Source organism: Cibotium barometz, chromosome 7 (assembly GCF_041138505.1).
Source record: "Cibotium barometz isolate CiBa-2024 chromosome 7, ASM4113850v1, whole genome shotgun sequence".
In the NCBI taxonomy this organism is placed as follows: domain Eukaryota; kingdom Viridiplantae; phylum Streptophyta; class Polypodiopsida; order Cyatheales; family Cibotiaceae; genus Cibotium; species Cibotium barometz.
The window spans coordinates 18874967-18883262 of NC_141052.1; positions in this window are offsets into that span (position 1 = coordinate 18874967).

Consider the following 8296-nt stretch of genomic DNA (forward strand, 5'->3'; position numbering starts at 1 on the left):
ATTAGAGAGCTTAGGTGAGTCGTAATGCAGAGAAAACATCACAGAGAGAGCAAGAACAAAAACCAGGGTCGAAAGTGCGAGCAAGAAGAAGAGTACGTTTTTAGGAGAAGAGGGAAATCCTAGAGAGCGAAGATAGAAAGAGAGGGCCAAATTCAAATTCTTAGAAAAGGTTCACATCACTAAAGGATATCTTCTTTAATGAAGCATATATTCTCAAGAATATATCACATTTAATGAAGAACGTTTATAAAAAACGAATGTTTGACAATAAATGGAATTATCTTTAAAAAATCACTTTTATCAAAGTTCGTAAATAAGAATTAAGCAATCGATTTTTTTTTCATGGGCCAAATTTAAATTCTTAGAAAAGGTTCACATCACTAAAGGATATCTTCTTTAATGAAGCATATATTCTCAAGAATATATCACATTTAATGAAGAGCGTTTATAAAAAATGGACGTTTGACAATAAATGGAATTATCTTTAAAAAATCACTTTTTATCAAAGTTCGTAATAAGAATTAAGCAATCGATTTTTTTTCATATCACACATAGGTCTTATTGTGGGGCCCCTGGACCCTGCCGTGCTGGGGACGTTGCCCCCCGTTGGGGGCATTGCCCCCAGCGGGGGGTGCTGCCCCCCGGACCCCCTGGTGGGGGCGTTGCCCCCACAACAGATCCCCATTGGGGGCATTGGGGGCAATGCCCCCACCGGGGGTGCTGCCCCCCGGATCCCCTGGGGGCGTTGCCCCCAGCGGGGGGCGCTGCCCCCGCCGGACCCCCGGTTGGGGACGTTGCCCCCAAGGGTGCTGCCTCCTAGACCCCCATTAGGGAGCATTGCCCATAGCAACTAGTGCCTCAAATGTCGTTTAGAGTTTCCAAGAAATCCACCACTATAGTGAACAATATTATAATATTATTATATTCTAAAATATACTATTATAATATAATATTATTTTATATTATGATAATAAGTTATATTATTAAATATTATATTAAATAATAAATATTAAAATATTATGTTATTAAATATAATATTAATTTATTGATATTTTTTTATAAGACAACATAAAAAGCAATAAGTTAGTTACATAGGATTACTCATTTTGCATCATTTATTGCTTTGCTAAAAGAGTTCCTATGTCTACATAGATATTTCAAGGTGTTGAGGCTATTCTAATATTAATGCCATATAAAATAAGATTCATATCTTGCTATTCTATTTTCACGACCTTTACTTTTCATTATATGGATAAATCTACTCTTTTCAAATCTACTTTTTAATTTGACACAACTCATATTAGTTACTTCTTGATGTATATTACTGACAATGTGCACTACATTTAGGCCATAATACCAGCTATTGGTATATGATTATTCAATTTTGCATCCAAAATTATTGCTTGTGCATGCACTAACATTTGTGCTTCCCAATATATTAATAACTATTCTACTTACCACACGTGGACATAAACTTTGCACCAACCAAATCTTATTCATACTATGCCTACAATACATTAAGCCTTGAGAGGATTTGACCATGCGGCTAAAACATTCTCTACACTAGCACACAATAAATTGTCTTCCTTGGAAAAGTTACATATGGCCTGTAAATATTTTAAGAACGATAAGCCTTGAGAGGATTCGACCATGTGGCTAAAACATTCTCTAAACTTGCACACCATAAATTGTCTTCCCATGGAAAAGTCACATATGATCTAAGTATATTTTAAGAATGATAATCCTTGAGAGGATTCAACCATGTGGCTAAAACATTCTCTACACTAGTACACAATAAATTGTCTTCCATGAAAAAGTAACATATGATCTATAGATATTATAAGAATGATAAGCCTTGAGAGGATCGGACCATGTAGCTAAAACATTCTTTACACTAGCACATAATAAAGTGTCCTCCACAAAAAAGTAACATATGATCTACATATGTTTTAAGAATGATAATCCTTGAGAGGATTCAACCATATGGCTAAAATATTCTTTACACTAGCACACAATATACTGTCTTCCATGGAAAAGTAACATATGATTTGTACATATTATAAGAACAATAAGCTTTGATAGGATTTGATCATGTGGCTAAAACATTCTCTACACTAGCACACAATAAATTGTCTTCCCATGGAAAAGTAACAGATGATCTATCCATGTCTTAAGAATGATAAGCTGTGCGAGAATTTGTCCATGTGGCTAAAACATTATGTAGACGGCGGGTGGTTGCAAGATGAGGGTACTCACTTTCGTTCACTCTCTCTAAAATTGGGACATCCATGCATCTCGGGCGGAGTACCTCGATCGTGATAGTGCCGCGAATTAAAAGACGACACGTGCCTCCCGAGCCTAAATCGACATATCTCGATCGAGATGCCAACTAATGCCACGCTAGTAGCAGGTCCGGGTTTCCAGGCATCATCCATGTCACCAATACATGTCACCGCCACCACATTATCTCGATCGAGATATCTATGCCACTCGGATTCACATCAGGGCCACGCTGTATCCCCTAGGCATATTTGACTATCACATCTCCATCGTCCACGTATCTCGAACGAGAAATTAACATCAAATCGCGACCATTCATTGTTCGAGGTAATGGGATACAATCTCCACCGTCCCCATATCTCGATCGAGATACTGAGATCAAATCTCAGCCATCCAAATATCTCGATCGAGATATAGAGATACAATCTGCAGCGTCCAAATATCTCGATCGAGATACGTAGATGCAATATCCACCGTCCAATTATCTCGATCGAGATACGTAAACGCAATCTATACGGGTTGTTGCAAGATCAGGGTATCCAGTTTTGTCCAGTTTATGCAGAACTAGGACATAGCTTGGAGAGCAAATTTTGGGGGGCAAGGTACTTAAAATTAGATCAAGCAAATAATAAAAAATACACTTGCCCTTAAATTAACCTAATATAACTTAAATTAATATAAATTAGTCTAATTAATCAAAATTAATCAAAAATATGATGAAATAATAAACAAATAATCTTTCCATACTTAGAGTGATCCAATTTATTTTTCCATAGATGCACCATTACAAGTACACTAGTCCCTATAGGTTTTAGATGATTCACATTCAAAATGTAATTTTACTAATTAGATTATTAATATTTGCAGGCCTTCTGATAGTCTGGAAGAATTTTGAAAAAGAGATCATTAAAAATCCAACCATTGGATTTGCAATTTTTACTAACCACCACATTCTACTAATGTCTTAGTATCTACCCACTCTTTTGATCTACAAGATTGAGGATTTTAAGTGGTAGAAATTGTGGGTACAAAAACAGGTGTATATTATAACACTTTAGAGACCTTGAAATATTTAAAGAAAATAGACAAATATCTTAAAATTTTCTTGAAAAATCAAGTTAAGCTCCATATTATGTGAAGATCTAAGGTACAAAGTGGGAATCTCATATGAGTTTATGTGTAAAAGATATTAGCATTTTATGGAATCAGTTCAAATTCGGGACAGGGTGTATACATTGACCTTGAACCTAAGAAAATGAGGACTTTTGACCATCTAATGCTTAATCAAATTATGCAACTATATTTCCAACTTTGAATATGATGTTCCAACAAAAGAACTTGAAACGAAATTCCTTCATTTACTAGGAGAGATTAGCCACTAAAGGTAAACAAATGCCTGTTTTTTTACTGTTTTACAGGGTGCCTGAGTGGACAAAACTGGGCACCCTGATCTTGCAACCACCCATACCGTCCATTCACGTACGTTGGAAGATGCGATCTCGGCCGTTTAAATATCTCGATCGAGGTATATAATGAATCTTGACCGTCGAGATACCTTGTCGTGGTAATGCCTTTAAATCGTGGCCGTCCATGTACCTCGAATGAGATAGTAATATCAAATCTCAGCCCCGCCGTCGATCCTTCCCCAACCCTAAAATTAGGTGTGTATCTTGGCCGTATGTTGCACTAACCCTAATATCCAGAGCGTTAATCTTGCAAACCCTAAATTGCATGATGTTATCGAACCTCGATCGAGGTTATAAAACCGGAAAACTTTTTTTTTGCCTCATTGTCACAAGTCGTTTTCACTCTCCTTGCTCTCTTGATTTGGATTAGCATTAGTGAGCCCATTAGCATTGTTTTATAGCTTCATTAGCACTAAGCATTAGACCCTTCACATTAGACCCTTCACATTGGACCCTTCACATTTGGCTTAGGTTTAAGCATGGAGGGCCACGAGGAGGGCCGCTCATCTATTGCGGACCTCATCGCGGAGATAGACCGCGAGTTAGCGGCTATCCGTAGGAGTGCTAGAGACACACCATCTACATTACATATCGTGGCAGACTTGGAGGGGCGATGCTTGCGTCCCTTCGTAGCCTTCACGATATTGTTTATGTAGATGAGTGGATAGCCCACCATCGCACTGCTCCTGTGTCACATGGCCTGACATATCGTCAGGTTTGTGATCTTGCTCCTATTAGGGATGGAGCCTACCTAGATCTTTTCCTGGATAGTCGTGGGATGAGGCCTGGGGGCGGGCAAGCCCCTCACTATTTTGCGGTGTTCGCATCCTCGTATGGCGGCACATATCTATAGTCGATATGTTGCTGCATATGGGAGGATGCCGAACAACCGCCAGATTCCCATATACTTCGCAAAGCAGGTATATGCGGAGTTTGTCTTAGGGGAGGAGGTGGATTACACCAGCCATCATCCGGGTGGTGGTGCTGGCCTAGGCCGTCTCCAGCAGCAGGTATATGCGGAGTTTGTCTTAGGGGAGGAGGTGGATTACACCAGCCATCATCCGGGTGGTGGTGCTGGCCGAGGCCGTCTCCAGGACGACCAGGGTAGGCGGCCTCCACCAGCCCTTTGTGTAGCACCTACCACCACAGATCCTTCATTTGTGCCATTGTCGACAGTAGAGGCTCTTGGCACCCAGGTCGGCATTGACGTACGGAGTACCACGGAGAGCATCCAGCACGTGGTGCGCCTGTTCTCACGATCTATACCGACGACAGATGTCGAGGTATTTACATATATATTACGTCTTAAGTTTTTTTTGGTCATTTATCTACATGTTTATATATACTTTTCTATATTTTTACATGAGCAGCATGGTTGATTGTGTCACGTAGGTTCCCACACCTACCACTGAGAGGCTCACTCAGGAGTTGGTAGAGGCGAGAGCGGAGATTGACCGCCTCAGAGCTGCATTACAGATGGCAGAGCCAGCTACTGCAGAGGCACAACATCTGAGAGAGTCCGACATCCAGCAGGTAGTTTTCTCTTGCACGTAAAAGAGTTATAATTAAGGTCCTAAGTTATAAATTTGTTTAAGTAATACCTAATGAGAGACTAATCAATTATTTTAATGCTTTACTTTTTTGCGTAGGCTCGGACCAAGGTAGAGAGCTCTAGAGCTGAGGCACAGCATCATCAGATTATGGAGCAGATTGCCCAGCACAGGGCAGAGCAGCTGATGCTGCATGTTCGAGAGTTTCGTAGATCCTCGGACGTGACAGTGCCTTACCTACCTTTATATCCACGGCCTGTCACTCACAGAGGTTTTTCGACGACCTCTCCTGCAGGATGCACCGCCCTTCCTACGTGATGCGTGCTGCTCTTTATGTATCGAGGACATTGATAGTACAGGTGGATATGCCCTGGGATGTGGACATATTTTCCACTTGTCTTGCATCACCCAGGAGCTAGTCCGGTTCTCAGCATGCCCCTCCTGCCGTGCACGCGTCGACCTAGCGACGTACAGGGTATTGGGCATCGATGATCTTCACCCAGGCCTCGTTCGAGTAGATGCCAGGACTGGCAGGCCTATCGACTTTACATCAGCTATGGACTTGGGACTCGACGCCTTCGACGATAGAGCCCAGGAGCCTGAGGTACCTCCTAAGATAGAGTGGAGCTCACATGAGTTCGATGCTTACCAGAGAGTCCTACATGAGAGCCAGGTCACAGCATATGAGCGCGTGGGTGGTGCTGACCCTAGTGGCACCTGGGTGATGGTGCTAGCAGCAGTGCTGCTTCTCATGAGCAGCGTGTCCTTACAGCAGAGGAGCTTACACGAGCAGAGTGGCAGACACGTACCATTGCAGATTATAGATTTTGGGTTTACAGACAGAGGCGTCTTACATTAGCACGACGTAGAGAGAGAGAGAGGGCCATAGCAGCTTTTGGGACTCGTGAGCTCCCGAGTACACCGGCACCAGCTCACGATCCTGCCTTTTGAGGCAGACCTCCCCGCAGACATTCGACGACCCCCGCAGCCGGCACAGCCTCCTTGACGTGCACAGCAGCCTCGACGCGCACATCGATCGGCAGTTAGAGATGACGATTTTGATTGGGTTGCTGTTGATAGTGACTAAACTCAGACTAGCTGGGTTAGCTCACTTACATTGTACTTAGATTTTTGGGCAGTGACTAACCTCAGACTAGCTGGGGTAGCTCATTTTCATTCTGATGTACTTATTTGATGTTTATATCATTATGAGTTTTTTCATTATTGAGTATCATTACATTTTAGTTGATGTTCTTGATTTTATTATATTTTTTAACACTTTGGCTATCATATTGTTTGTTGAAAATCTCCATGCCATCGTACCCAAACATGCTCCGATGGGACCAAACTTTGCAAGCATGGGGGGGGCACCCACCCCTACATGCTTGCAAAGTTTGGTCACAATCAGAGCATGTTTAGATTGGTAATTAGCGCCCAGTGCGGGTTTTTGAAGTCTCTTGGTGCTCAAGAGGCCATGGAAAATCCGGGCCTTCCCCATACCATCACACCCAAACATGCTCCGATGGGGACCAAACTTTGCAAGCATGTGGGGGGGGGCCACCCCCACATGCTTGCAAAGTTTGGTCACAATTAGAGCATGTTTGGATTGGTGATTAGCGCCCAGTCCGGATTTTTCAAGTCTCTTGGTGCTTAAGAGGCCATGGAAAATCCGGGCCTTCCCCATACCATCGTACCCAAACATGCTCCGATGGGGACCAAACTTTGCAAGCATGTGGGGGTGGATCCCCCCCACATGCTTGCAAAGTTTGGTCACAATCAGAGCATGTTTGGATTGGTAGTTAGCGCTCAGTGCGGGTTTTTCAAGTCTCTTGGTGCTTAAGAGGCCATGGAAAATCCGGGCCTTCCCCATACCATCGTACCCAAACATGCTCCGATAGGGACCAAACTTTGCAAGCGTGGGGGGGCACCCACTCCCACATGATTGCAAGGTTTGGTCACAATCAGAGCATGTTTGGATTGGTAATTAGTGCCCAGTGCGGGTTTTTGAAGTCTCTTGGTGCTCAAGAGGCCATGGAAAATCCAAGCCTTCCCCATACCATCGCACCCAAACATGCTCCGATGGGGACCAAACTTTGCAAGCATGTGGGGGGGGGGCCACCCCCACATGCTTGCAAAGTTTGGTCACAATCAGAGCATGTTTGGATTCGTGATTAGCGCCCAGTCCGGATTTTTCAAGTCTCTTGGTGCTTAAGAGGCCATGGAAAATCCGGGCCTTCCCCATACCATCGTACCCAAACATGCTCCGATGGGGACCAAACTTTGCAAGCATGTGGGGGTGGGTCCCCCCCACACGCTTGCAAAGTTTGGTCACAATCAGTGCGGGTTTTTCAAGTCTCTTGGTGCTTAAGAGGCCATGGAAAATCCGGGCCTTCCCCATACCATCGTACCCACCAAACATGCTCCGATAGGGACCAAACTTTGCAAGCATGGCGCGGGGGCACCCACCCCCACATGCTTGCAAAGTTTGGTCACAATCAGAGTATGTTTAGATTGGTAATTAGCGCCCAGTGCGGGTTTTTGAAGTCTCTTGGTGCTCAAGAGGCCATGGAAAATCCGGGCCTTCCCCATACCATCGCACCCAAACATGCTCCGCCGATGGGGACCAAACTTTGCAAGCATGTGGGGGGGGGCCACCCCCACATGCTTGCAAAGTTTGGTCACAATCAGAGCATGTTTGGATTGGTGATTAGCGCCCAATCCGGATTTTTCAAGTCTCTTGGTGCTTAAGAGGCCATGGAAAATCCGGGCCTTCCCATACCATCGTACCCAAACATGCTCCGATGGGGACCAAACTTTGCAAGCATGTGGGGGTGGGTCCCCCCCACATGCTTGCAAAGTTTGGTCACAATCAGAGCATGTTTGGATTGGTAATTAGCGCCCAGTGCGGGTTTTTCAAGTCTCTTGGTGCTTAAGAGGCCATGGAAAATCCGGGCCTTCCCCATACCATCGCACCCAAACATGCTCTGATGGGGACCAAAC